This window comes from Ambystoma mexicanum, chromosome 4q (assembly GCF_040938575.1).
Source record: "Ambystoma mexicanum isolate Mex_15411 chromosome 4q, UKY_AmexF1_1, whole genome shotgun sequence".
NCBI lineage: Eukaryota > Metazoa > Chordata > Amphibia > Caudata > Ambystomatidae > Ambystoma > Ambystoma mexicanum.
Window position 1 is genome coordinate 721,775,721 of NC_090928.1, and position 14,471 is coordinate 721,790,191.

At 48.0% G+C, this 14,471-nt stretch overlaps 1 long non-coding RNA gene across 1 annotated transcript in view; it reads right to left on the reverse strand.

The window, feature by feature from the left end:
* Positions 1 to 591: 591 nt before the first annotated feature.
* Positions 592 to 14,471, reverse strand: part of LOC138467962 (uncharacterized) — a 201,172-nt gene continuing 187,292 nt past the window's right edge. The window contains exon 3 of the long non-coding RNA XR_011268173.1: positions 592 to 1,149. This is a non-coding gene — a long non-coding RNA (uncharacterized lncRNA). The remainder of the gene's footprint in view (positions 1,150 to 14,471) is intronic.

Here is a 14,471-nt window from a genome sequence, read left to right on the forward strand (position 1 = left end):
CTTGCACTCCCACCACTAGTCCACTACACTCAGTCCTTAGTCCAATGCTCAAACACTTCAAAGACCCCTCTCTTCAACGCCTCTGCACTCCTGTTCACTTTCCTTCTCTAGTCTCTCGGACGTCCTCCTCCTCCTGTCATCACCTAACTAACCCACACTCAACCATTCACACGCACCTTCTTAAATAACCCCCTCCCAGGATTGGTTTCTTACTCTACCCAATGGCTTATCTGTCTCCAGGGTGTGGTTGGGGAGGCTTCGTAGGGGCTTGTAAGCCCCAGCCCCTTATTCAGGCATTTCTGGTTTGGAGCCTGTAATGCCTCACAGGGACCAGTTGCTCTTCCCTGGAAGCCTTTGTCCATTTCAATCCCTGGTGTATTGGTTTAATGGTATGCAGTAATTATAACAAATGTAAGGTTTGGGGTAAGAGGTTAAAAAGGGTGGACAGAGGGTTGGAGGTATTAGTAATTAAGTGAAATGGGGGACTTGGGTGGACCCCCCCAAAATATATAATTTTTTTTAAAGTATCTATTTTCCTTTCGTTATAAATGTTTAGACGAAAGTGTTGTTTGTTATTTATTGGCTAATTATACTCACATGTAACCTGGTTTAATGTGCCCAATCCCTGGTGGTTTAGTGGGTTGTCCTTCTGTGCAGGCTCCATTCCTGGACGTTGCATTGACTTGAAGGGTCTTCGCAGCATCCCTTCTTGCGGCCAATACTGTGCTGCTCATTGCATCACTCAGCACTGCACAGTCTGCTTTGGCGCAGTCCCTGCCTCCGGCATTCCTCTGTGCTATGGCGTTCACGGTTCCCACATCAAGCCCACTGTTGCCTTTTCAGGTAAGTAGGAGCAGGGAGGGGCCTGCCCAAACTCGCTCGAGCACCAAGGGGGCTGTTAGGTTTCTGGTTCCCTCCCGCTTCTGGCAGGGTGCAGTTTCTGGTTCCCTCCCGCTTCTGGCAGGGCCGTGCCCGTGGAACTGTCACATACATCAGAAAGTAACTGCAGAAATCTAACAAAGAATTGCGCTGGTGTGATCCCAAACTGGGCCACACTACTGTTTTTGTTTGAGGTGGACATGTTCTTGCTTCTCCCAACTGGTCGTGTTTGGTTGGTCTTCTTAGAAAATGGAATCTTGATTGATTGCTCTACCGTCATGAAAGAGGAAAAATATAAGAAAACATGCACGATGCATTAGTGAGAGCTTGTTGGGACAAATTCAAATAGTGAGTAACAAATGTATATTGCTTACAAATGTATTACGGATGCCTGCATATCTGACTGAGTTGCTGCACATGGCTGGAGCAAAGGTCATATGAATGCTGAAAATTGACAAATTAATAATTGTGCCAATTTCATGAAAGTGTGCCCTGCATGAACATTTACTTTTGAGTTTCCATTTAATAATCTATTGCCATCCTCCTTTGTGATTCATTTTACTATGTCCACTCCAGCCACAAAATGTAACTATTAATTAAAAAAACATGAACAAATAATACAATAGTATTAATTAATAAAAATCAAATATGAATACAATATACTGTAAATATTCATCAAAATGAATAATCAATGTCAATATAAAAAATAAATACTAATAAAAGATCACATATACAAAGTAATTCATATTAATCAGAATTGATAAGCAAGAGTTATGATAAAACAAATAGTAATGCAAAATGAAATAGTAATGCAAAATAAAACATTTATATTTATTGTAATAAACAAGTTTATTTCGGAAATACCCCAAAAAATATATTGATCAAGAAAACAAATATGAATATAAAATTCATGTTAATCAGAATAATCGAGATTAGTAAAAACAAATAGTAATAATTACTAAAAAGACATTAATGAATAAAAAAATAAAATTCATATTAATCCAATTAAGAATAAATATTTATTTTGTTATGTTACTGGGATTTATACCATGCCCTGATGCCACATACATGATTTCAGGTTCTCTTGCGGACCTGAAAGAGAGTGGGTAAAGCATACAATGCTGTTGTACTGATGCATGCAGGCGTGAAGTGTTTCGGGTCCTGTATATGGGCGAGTATATAGGTTTTCTGTGCCAGGACCATAAACGTGGTTGTGTCCAGAAAGTAAGCCTTGTGCGCCCATAGTGTTAGGGTGATTGGGCCAGGTCGGGATATGTGCGTTAATTGTTGATTGTAGATTGTAGTATCTTGTTGTTTGAAGTCTGGTGTGAGCCGTGTTAAAAAGCTCTTGCGTAGGGGCTTAGTTGGTCTGCATGTGGTCGGTTTGAGCGCAGAATTTGAAATGTTAGTGGGTAAAATAAACATAGCTTGCTGCAAGATATTCAGGAGAGGTACATAGATTGTTTGCCAGTATTGGGTAGATGCCAGTCCACAGTTCACATCGTGAAATGTGATAGAAATCCTGTTTTTCTATGAATTGTTTTGTGGTAAATGCAGCTGGAATTGAGCTACCTGGTTGCTTATCTGAAGCTCATCTGGTCTGAAGCTCATCGGGTCAGCATCTATTGTGGGATCCTGCTGTTGCTGTTTAAGGCATAATGCTGAAAGGCCTCTTGATTCTAGGTGGCCCATTGCTGATAAGGCATTGAAAAGCCAGTGATTTAACAATTTCTTGAAGGTGAGGTGATCCTGAAGTCTGACTTCCCTTTCACACAGTGTTTCAGAGTTTTGGTAGTGTCCGATATTCCCACTTGTTGAGTCTCAGTAGTAGTCTTGCTGCTGTGTGTTGGGAGTGCTGAGGTTTCATAGTATAGGCAATGCTTGATATAGTTCCAAGGGTCCGATACAGTGAGGATTAGCATTTTCCGCCTGTTTGATGTATGTGCTAGAAGCATTTCTTTAGTAAGGTAGTTGTGGTTCCAGGTGAAGTACATTGTTCATAAGAATCCCAAGGCTCTTAATCATTTTTGAAGCTTCCAGGCAGGTTCCTATCACTGTGGGCCACATTATTGTTGCTTCTTGTGAGACATTTGGTAAAACGACAGGGAAATCATTTAGGGGTCACAACTGCAATCCCTGAGGTCTCCCTTGCTACCCCTAAAATATTTGTTTTTTCTTCAATTGAGAATCCTGGCCTGTAGCCAGCAGCATGTGGCTCTTTGTTTCTGGAGTGGCTGGTTTTCTGATAGCTATAGTCGTCAAGATAGCTCAGTGGGTTGAGCGCTCGCTGTTGCAATGTATGTGTGATCTGCAGGTTGCAGGTTCGACTCCCGACAAGGTCAACTCAGCCTTTCATCCTGCTGAGGTTGATAAATGAGTACCAACACAGGTTGAGTGATATTGTATGTATATTTGTTCTATATGAAGCGCTTAAGCTTAAGTGCTATATAATAACACATCACGTTTGGCCTTGGACGTCTGCTTGCATTCTCAGTAAATGGGCCTACACACGCTGATATTAACGATACATGTGGCGATCCATTCTTGTATAAAAATGTATATCACTTTACAGGGGTATCGTAACCATATTTTTTGTAGTGCACTTAGAAACAATGCTATGTGATCCACTTCCTGTTTTGTCATGGGGTGAAAGGTTGGGTTCCATTGCTTCACGTGATGTCACATTGGGGCCAAATTACATCACTTCCGGTGATGTCATCAGAGGTCAAGTTCGTGTGATGTCACTTCCGCTACCCCTGGCATTTTGGTGAAATGACGTCCCTGTACAACGATCATAATTTCAGAATTGTCTGGGTTGGGTTTTAAGTTGTTAACTGACATCCATGTTCCCACTTGTGCAAGGCAGATGGTGAGGACAGTGTTAGTGTCCTCACTGGTGGTCCTTTGAAGATGTGCGACTTCTGCATAGTTGTAGCAGGCACATCCATGTTTTGTAATGAGCCTCATAACTGAAACCATGTATGTGTTGAAAAGCAGAGTTGATCAGGGGGTCAAGTCCTAAAATTAAAGCGGGAAATCATCAACAAATGCAAAGGGATGTGACTGTCGCCAGAAATTTGCATATCAATGTGAAATATGCGCCTTTGATTAAATTGGCTTTCCATAACCACCCAAATGGCAAAGGACAAATGGCATTTGCCTTTCATAAAATGAACACACATAAAACAAAAAGAGGATCTTTTCTTCTAATAGTATTTGGAAAACGTTAAAAGGTGTGCATATTTTAAACTCCAAGAACCAGTACAAATGTTTTCCCTGAAACTTGCAGTACCGAAATGGAACATTTCATCTTTAGTAGTTTGTTATTTTTCATCAGGTTATATAGTGCAGTTGTGAAGTGTCCAGCCTGCAAACCTGACGACTGCGGATCGATCCGGAGGTCGGCTTTAATTTATAAATTCAGAGGACATTCAATGTTTCTCATTTTAGCTGGGGGGTACTGAGTCCACCCTCTGAAAAAAGTGGTCTCAGTCCATCCGCGTGTACCCTCGACTTGAGCCCTGGAGTTTATAGACTTGACCCTTGTGGGGTTCCACTGGTTATTTTGTGTGAATTAGGTCTGAAAGGGTGAAGCAATGTGATTTTAATTTCTGTCCGTTAGGACGGATCTCATCCATTGTGGCGTTGCATTGTGTATAAAAACCACCTGTCTCCCATACAAAGCCTTAAACCATCTAGCCCCTCCCTATCTCACCAACCAATTTACCTTGAAATCTGCTGCCAGAACTACTAGATCCTCGTAACACAGTATGCCTAACGGTGCCCAGATTCACCTTGAAAAGAGCTGTAGGATGCTGTTTCACGGTCCTTGCCTCCCAACTTTGGAACACCCTCCCATTCAACATTAAATCTACCGAGTCATTTAGGAAACAGGTCATTGGCTGGGTTACTGAACAAAAACTAGCACTTACCCTTTTTCTCTTTTTTATCTCTGATGATACTGCTTATACCGTAATTGTGTTTTACTTACAAACTGTATATATGTATAAATGTAAACTGTATGTAACCGTATACCTAAGCGCCCTTTTACCTCTGGGTGCGGAGCGCTCTATAAATAAAATAAACAAATAAACCAACAAACAAACCTATTTATTTCGGTCATTCCTTGCAGCACCGCTGTTGCCGTGTGCCGGACTGCCTTTGGACGCCTTATTCCTTTGGACCTTCCCGGACTCCTGGAGGACGTCTATCTGTGTCACACACAGTTTGCCTGACCCGCGTTTCGGGAAAGGAGGTGACGGCTCCGCCCTCTCGTGGCGAGCGACGCCCAGGAAGCCTTCTAATACCAGCCTCCTCGCGCACCCGCGCCGCGCACCTGCCAAGTACATTCTAAGTACTGTTGGCTGTTCGCGGTTTGCGGGTGCGTGGACGAGGTTTGCAGGCCCCTGGTAGCGTCAACTTTCGTGAGCGAAGCACTTGAGGTTTGCAGCTTATGTTTTTTCGCATCGCCTAATTTATTTTTGAAACCTCTCATTACACTTCTGGAGATTGCTGCCCACTCCTTAGGGAGTCGGGGTGTCCCTGCCTGGGTGGGGTTCCCTGTTTGGTGCTCAGTGGGGGGTGCCTCCAAATAGTGTGTTTACATTTCACCCATAGGTGCCACACTGTTGTTCACTTCATAAGTTGTTATAGCTTATGTGTTTAGAGGCCTGGTCCTCTTATATATAACTTGTCTCTTAAACTTATAGTGGACTCGCCTGGAACTACGGTTCTTGGGCCCATAGCCTACCCGGTTTTCTGTTAACTGGTCGCATTCCTCGACTTGGCTATCAAGGGGTGCCCCGGACGCTTTGGTCTTGGGGTATAGATTGGTCCCGAACATGAGTCCGACTTTAAGAAGTGGTTGCAAAATCGGTTCCTCCGCTCGGGACCTCTCCCCTGAGCCCTCCCCCAATACCCCAACCCCTGCCCCCCCTCAGCATTCGGTAGCTATTGCCCCCGTTCCACCCATGCCTGGCCCTTTCAGCGAGAGTGGGGCAGGTCGGGTCCAGGTGGGTCATAGGGAACCTGCTAACGCAGTGACAACATCTTTTGCCAACGCCCTTCCTCTGCAAGCTACATCGTCAGCATCAGCCACTACATCTTTCTCTGTCCATGATGCCAACGATTATGTTGGCGATGTGGGCGAGGTGTTCAATCATGTGCTTGATGTTGAATGCCCCTCTCCACAAGGCCTTAGAGGCCTTTCCTGCCTTACAGACACGTCCATCTTGGCTCCCATCATTGTTAGCGAACTAAGCAAAAGAGTGCGGCTCTCCTTGGGGCCCTCGTCTCCTGCATCATCTGCCTTTCCTCATCGTGAACAGGTACACTTTCACATCCCCCCAGCATTTAACTGCGAAATAAATGGTGACCACGGGATGGCGCCTCTGACCTCTTTATATAGGGGTTTGGATGGCGGAGTTGTTACCCTAAATGATAATACATCTTTTGGTACAGTGTCGGCAGCAGAGTCTTCGTTCGTAGGTGGTGCGGTTTTACCCGCCCTGGCGACTGAGGAGGCTGACGCCACTGATCCTAAGGGCGAGGCTAGATCGGCCTCCACCCCAGAGAACTATAGTGCACATTCGCAGTTAGGTGATCCCTTTAATTTTCCAGTTATTTCACGCATTCTCAACTTATTGGATAAGGGCCATGAGTTGACCCATTGCACCTTAAGGGAGTTGCAAGCCTCTTTTTCCCTCATGAGAGACAAGATGGCCAGACTCGAAGGATTCATTTTGGCTGAGGAACACTCTAGAGCCTTCTATATGACTCACTTTGAAAAACTTATGGAGAATGCTCCTCAGAGAGCCCCCCAGTTCCACTCCCCCTCTATGACTTACACTCAAGGCTCCCAGACTGAGCCGGTAATCGGCTCCCTAGTTGCCCCACAGATGTCATACTCGCAGGCAGTGTCTGGGGCCCATCCCCTATCGACGTCTCATGCCATCCCGGAAGCCTCTGACATGGTAGACATGCTAAAACTTCAGAACGAACGTCTGCTACAGGTCGAACAACTCCTCTATAGGTTAGTTGACATCAAACAGCCTCTTACCTCAGCGGTTCCCTCAAGAGAGGGCTCCAACGACACTCAAGGTCTTGCCATTTCCTTGGATAGTCCCACCGCCCTGACAAACATCATTGAGGCCCAACCCAATCCTGCTTCGATGGCAGTAGATTTGGGCTCGGACTTGGAGGAAGGACCTGTGGTGCATGAAGGTAGACACTTTGTCTCGCGCAAAGCGAGAAAGTCCTTCCTAAGAGCTCAAAAACGCTTAAAGCAAACCAAGGCTGGTCTAAAGAAAGCTAACCTTCTCTCATTACCTCAGACATGTGCCATGACGAACCCCGAACCCATAGTATCCTTGGGCTTGGGGGCCAGTCATGATGACATTAGCTCAACCCTCTGTGACCTCGATGAAGAAAGTAGAAAACATCTTCAGGTTGCAGCTACGAATCCTGGGAACACACAATTCGCTGCTTGTGCCCCTCATGGCCATCCCACGGCCATGATCCAATCACAGTTACCGTCCTTTTTCCCTTCTTATCAACCCAGAAAGGTGAGCACGCTAATGCCAGCTGAGGCTGCTAAAACACTTCCCCCTAATCCAAACAATGCGCCCCCTCAGCTGAAGCTTATTTCGATAGGGACGGATGCTGTCACTATGCCCTCACTCCCCCAAAATGCGAGCACGCTAATGCCAGCTGAGGCTGCTATTATACTTCCCCCTAATCCAAACAACGTGCCCCCCCTGCTGAATCGCGTCTCAATAGGGACGGATGCTGTCATCATGCCCACAACCCCCCTATATGTGGCTAAAGCAGATCGCGGTTGTTCTCCATCTCCTTTGGAAGTCCATGAGGTATCAGTGTCTCCCCTCGTGGAGGATAAGCCTCTCCCGCCTCGAGTGGTCGGTTCCTCGCTACCATCTGTCTTAACCTTCTCGAATACTCCAAAGGACATGAAACTAATCATTGGCTGGATGAGCAACCCTGATATAAACGGCCCTGCTCGCATAAATAGGTCCTTTTTGATGAATTCATTCTTCCAAATTCCCGCCCTTAGGAATCTTTCATCTAAAGACCTAGATTGGGTCAAGCTGGCAACCCACAACAATCATAGAGCTTTGTCCAGAGTCCAATCGCATATTATTACTAAAATGCTGTTGGACTTTGCTGAGGACTTCCAGTCTATCGGTCTGACTCCATGTCTATTTTCGGACATGGAGAGTGCATGGGCTTATCTTGACTGGATAGCTCCTCCCTTGCCAGTTTGTCCTGTCGGGCAAACCTCCGATTCACCCGACTCTCAGGTTACGCAATTAGCCCTCCAGCTAGCATCGCTAACCCAAGCATTGAGTGGGCTAGCGTGGTTAGAACCCTTGATAAAAACAGCTGCAGCCCCCAAAGGGCCCTCCTTACGCTCATAACAATCGAGCTTGTCTATGGCATCTTGGAATTGTTGTGGCCTCTCCAATTTGGTCGCATGGCATAAGCTAGTTGCCGCTTCCCAGCAACCTGATATCTTATTCTTGCAGGAAACCATGTGTCTATCCGAGTTTTTTCTCGATGGATATGCCACTTTTGCAGCTCCAGCCAGTCGTATTTCTACAGGCCGTCCTTCTGGCGGTACTGCCATCCTCATCAAAAATGGTCTAAAAGCTGTGGCCGCTATTCTTGATTCTTCGAATTCTTGTGTCTTAGTGGAGCTGTCATTTGATTCTTCCGAGGCTGCCCCCTTGCTTTTATTATCATTGTACTGGAATCCCAAGGCGGTCTCGTATTCCATGCTGGTCGATGACCTGGAAAGGATGTTGGGGCATGCTTCAGTCTCGTGTCCCTGTCACGAAATTGTGATTGGAGGGGATTTAAACTCATATCTTCTGTACTTTCAGTTAGCAGGCTCCTTTGCCTCTCTTTCTTCCTATGCCCAACATGCTGTCCATAGAGGGTCCCTCTTGTTAGGATTCTTTGAAAAATGGGGTATTTACCCAATCCAATTTGCATCTAACTCTTCCCATATCTCATGGTCACGAGGCAACCTCTCATCCTTGATTGACTACATCCTTGCATCTAAAGGGTGTTCGGGAATGCTCGAACCTGTCTCAATTCTACACTTAGGTCTGAGCGACCACCATATGTTGTGTTCCACACTTCACATGAGGCATGAGGTTTTTAGTTCTTTACCTTCAGCTTCCTTGGTGGTTCCTGATCGAAACACTATTTCGGTCAACTGGAATCCGACCGTATGCAGGAAATTGGTGTTTCTGGTGAACAGAGATCTGATACCTAACCATGATATTCTCATGTCGAAGGGGTATATTGAAACAATCAACAAAAGAAACATCAACATGATCCAGTCTCACCTTCGTGCTCTAGCGAAGGATGCCTCAGCTAAAGGCAGCCCATCCGCTACTAACACACTTTCGAACCAGATAGCTACACTGAGAAAGCAAAAAAATCGAGACTTGGCGACTTTAAGAAAAAAGACCCTTTGCCCTTTTGGCTATCATCGTGAAAAAAACTATATCATTGGGTGCTATTTTTTTTTTTTAAAACGTATTTTATTGGTTTTGATAGAAAAAAGAAAAAGAAAACGTGCAATACAACAAGAAATCAACATTGGTTTGAACTGGGGAGGAGACGGTGAGGGGGAAACAAGGGGGGGGGAACGAACAAATCAACAACAGTCTTCATGTTGTAGCAAACTTACAGTGGACGGGTGGGTTAGGGGCAATGACCCAAAGTTTCAGGAAGCAAGAGGGGTCAAACACAGGGGTGGTTCCACCAATGCCGGCATCCGAGCAGTGTCAATGCAGTGGTGTGGGACTTCAGGGGGGTTTGTAGTCAGCGCTGAAGCGTATGTCTCTGAGGAGGGCCTTCCATGATTCCAAAGTGCCACCTTCGGTTTCGCCACTGTTCGTGATTCCTTCCTGCCAGGCCCTGGTTTCAGCTGTTGTCCATCTCTCGAGTTCTTTGAGCCATCTCTCTTGCCTGGGGCCCGACGGCGTCTTCCAGGCCATCGCTATTGTTCTTTTAGCCAGGATACATGATATGTCCATTAATTTAACAGCGTGCTTGGATTTGCTAGGTCTGGGGTAGGTCCCCAGGAGGCACTCGCCAGGAGTCCATTCGTATCTTGTCATTCCGGCGTCCATGCAGGTCTGTTTGGCCTTGGACCACAGTGCCATCGCCTTGGTGCAGGTCCAGAACATGTGAATCACATCTGCTTTATCATTCCCGCACCAGGGGCATGCAGGGGAGGATGTCTTATTGAAGGAGGCAACCCTATGTGGGGTCATGTATGTCCTGTAGAGAACGTTCAATTGGATCTGGCCAAACCTGGTGTTCCTGGATACTTTTTTGGGAAATATCAGCGCTCTTTCCCATTCTTTATCTGAAATCGGGGTCTCAAGGTCCGCCTCCCATTTTGTCCTCAGATCTTCGCATTTAGGGTTGGTTTTATCACATAGTCTGCTGTAAAGCCTGGAGACAGGTCTCCAGCCGTCCGAGAGGTCATGCATCTCTTGTAGCAGAGGGTCAGGGGAGGGCTCCTCCGGCCATCCGGTCCATTGTTTCTTAGCAGTTTGTTTGAGGCGATGGTACCAGAGGAACTGGCCCGGGGGAATTCCATCGGCAGCCTTAAGAGATTCGAAATCCCTGAATTCTCCCTCCTCATACATGTCGCTCCATGTGTAAATGCCGGCCTCTTCCCACCTCCTTGCCGTAGAGATGTCTGCAGCCGTTCGACAGGTGTCTGCTAGGATGGGATTGTCCGGAGAGTATGGGTGTCGTATTCGCCTGATGCAGCAGGACCTGGCCCATATCTTTCTTCCCAGGTCAATCACCATGGAGGGGACCGGGGGTTGCCATGTAGGGTGCCATAGGATCTCCTTGGGGATCACATTGTCCAAGGGTTGCCTCAGCAGTTCGGTCTCTGCTGAAGGCTCATCCGAGAGCCATCTCGTTATGTGACTCAGCTGGGCAGCCAGGTAGTACAACTGGAGATCCGGCAACTTTATTCCGCCTTCTTTGTGTGGGAGAGAGAGGACGGACAGCGACAGTTTATGCCTGTGTGGGCCCCAAAGGAAGTCCCTGATGATGGCCTCCAGCTTCTTGAAGAAGGACGGTCTAATGTAATGGCAAATGTTTACGAAGAAATACAGGAATCGGGGGAGTACGATCATCTTGACAATCGCTGCCCTGCCCACCATGGCCAATGGGAGCTTGGACCAAAACTTTATAGAACTTCGGAGACTCGTGATGGCGGCCTCGGTGTTGTGTTCATGCATGAGTAGCGGGGTGTGGCTTATGTTGATCCCCAAATAACGGAACTGGACCAGTTGCCAGCTTATTCCTATCTCTGGGAGATTGTTTTCCGGAATGTTGCGTAAGCCCGCCAAGGGGAAGGCAGAGGACTTATTCCTACTAAAGCGGATCCCTGAGTACTTCGCATAGTTGTCCAGTATCTCCAACGCGGTTGGCGCGTTAACTTCGGGGGAGCTTAGGTAAAGAAGGACGTCGTCTGCATACAAGGATATTATGTGGTGTGCATTGCCCACCTTAATGCCAGCATCGAAAAGCTGCTGCCTGAAGTATAATGCAATCGGTTCCAGGCCCAGTATGTACAGCATGGGTGATAACGGGCAGCCCTGCCTTGTTCCCCTTTGTATATCCCAAGCCGCTGAGACCACTCTTCCCGTTCTTACTCTCGCCGTCGGGGAATTGTAGAGGACCTCAACCCACCTGATGAAGCCCCCTCCAAAGCCAAATCTTCTCAGGACCTCCCTGATCCACTCCCAGTATATGGAGTCGAAGGCCTTGATGGCGTCGAGCGACAACACCGCCAGGTCCTCGTCCCTGTCATATGTTTCGGCCATTACATGCTGCAACCTCCGGAGGTTAGCAGTGGTGTTGCGCCCAGGAACGAATCCGTTCTGATCTTCGTGAACGATGGAACCCACCACCCTGGCTAGCTTGCGGGCCAATATGGATGTGAGGATCTTGGCATCGTAGTTTAGCATAGCCAGAGGGCGATAGGACTCACAGTCGGTGGGCGATTTGTGTGGCTTGAGCATGGGGACTATTATGGTTTCCTTCATGGTGTTGGGGAGAATCCCATCCGTGTGTGCCTCCTGGTAGACCTCGTGGAGTACTGGGGCAAGGATGGACTCATACGCTTTATAGAACTCAGGTGGGAGGCCGTCACTGCCAGGGGCTTTGTTGTTGGAGAGGGACCTGATTGCCCCTTGAACGTCCTCAAGAGTGATCTCGGTTTCCAGCTCCTCTCTCTGCTCGAGCGAAATGTGGGGAAGTTCTATCTCCTCGAGTGTGTCTATGATGTCTGCAGCAGGAATCTGGGTCTTGTGGGTATACAGTTCTGTGTAGAATTTAGCAAAGGCTTCATTGATCCCTAGCTGAGTCGAGTGGGATGACCCATTAGCGTCCCGTATCTCCACTGGGAGATGTTTGGGGTGTTCCCGTTTGCAGAGCCATGCTAGTAGTCTTCCCGGTTTGTCCGATTCTTTATGAGATCTGGCGGTGTGCGTGGCGAAATCAAATTTTTCCAGTCTTTCCCATGCCTGCTGACATTCTGTGCGGGCTTCCTTCAGCTTGGTCTCTGTCTCCATAGAGTTGTCGCATGTGGACTCCAGTCGGGAGATCTCAGCTTCCTGTGCTTCCAGGGTTCTCCGCAACTGCCTGCGAGTTCCGCCGGCTCTCGATATGATTTCGCCTCTGGTCACCACCTTCATTGCTTCCCATAATGTGCCCCAGGAGGGGACCGAACCGATGTTGTTCTCCAAGTATTCTTCCAATTTTTCGGCAAGGGTTTCCCTGAACTCGAGGTCCGCAAGTGCCGCGGTCGGCATCCTCCACATGGGGATCGGGGGTCTGGGGCCTCTCATTTGCCATAACATGGTCAGTGGGGAGTGGTCGGAGATCGTCCGCCCCAGGTATTCTGTGGTTGCTATGTGTGGGGTAAGTTCCTTATTGATGAACAGATAGTCAATTCTTGTGTGAACTCCGTGTGGAGCTGAGTAGTGGGAGTAGGACCTGTCGGTCGGATGGTGTTCCCTCCAGATGTCCACTAAGTTGAGTTGCTCCAGAGTTTCCCTCAAGGCACCGGATGTGAGGCTGCTCGGGCGTGGGGGGGGCAGCGATCTGTCTGCACTCGTGTCAGCAACACAGTTGAAGTCCCCTCCCCATATGAAGGTGCGGTCCCGGTACCGAGTCAGCTTCGTTATCAATGTGGCGAGGTACGCCGATATCCCGTGATGAGGGAAGTAAGAGTTGATGAAGCAGACTGGGGTTTGTTCCAATGTGCCCCAAATCGCTGTGAATCTCCCTTCTTTATCTTGTTCACTTCCCTCCATCTGGAAGGGGACGTCCGGGCTTATCCATATTAGCACCCCTCTGGCGTATTTAGAGTAGGGGGACCCTCTAACAGTCCCAGCCCATCGGTCTGCAATTTTAGACATGGCCTCCGTCGTGAGGTGAGTCTCTTGAAGGAGTGCAATGGAGATTTTCTTCCTCCTGAGGTAGGACTGTATACGATTGCGCCTGAGGTATGAGCCCATGCCCCGCACATTCCAGGTCATTACAGTAAGCTGTGCCGCCATCCGGTTCGAGTTTCAGATTTGGTGTGGGACTCTGGGGTCCGACTCCACTTTAGTCTTGTTCGGGTGGGCTGCAGGGGGGATACCACTGCATCTCGTTCATCGGTGTCATGTCCCAGATCCATCTCGGTCTGCGTTGGCAAAAGAGGCATGAAGACTGTACAACTAATAAAACTAACAACAAAACTTAAACTGGTGCGCCCAGCAACTACAACATTGTCGCGGTGCTCAGGCGCTCTCGAGCCGTCGGAGCCCATCCGGGAGTCGGGCGCGAGCTGGGTCAGGCGGGTGCCCAGACCGGGTAAATACTACGCTGGGGGTGGGGCAAGGGCCTGGCGGCAGAGCCGAACGAGGCCGTTTCCAAGTGAAAAAACTGTAGTTGGATTATCTTCTGTATTCCGGTCTCACGTGCGATGTTTCTTACATGGGGGTCGCTGGGGGGTTAGGTCTCAGTCTGTGAGTTGTCCTTGCCATCCGCCAGGTTATTATCCTCAAGCCACATGTTGGCCGCATCTGGGTTCTCGAGAAATACCACTCTCTCCTTGTAGACAACCCTTAGGCGCGATGGATAAAGTAGTCTATATTTTAGGTTCAGTTGTCGGAGCCGGGCTTTTATCGGGACAAATGAGTTCCGCTCTCTTTGTACCTTCTGCGTGTAGTCCGGATAAATGGAGATTTTGGAGTCTCCTCGCTCGATGGGGCCCCCCTCCCTGGATCGCCGTAAGATAGTTTCTCTGTCCTGAAAGTTCAGTATCTTAGCGATTATGGGTCTGGGGTGCGATCCGGGGGGAGGGCGCCTCTGAAGGGATCTGTGGGCCCTTTCGACAGAGAATCCCTGGGTCAATTTGCCGGCCCCTATTTCTTGTAGCAGAAGGGTTTCGACGAAGGATGTGGTATTTACTCCCTCGTTCCCCTCCGGGACCCCCAGGATCCTGATGTTGCTCCGTCTGGCCCGACCTTCGGCCTCCTCCG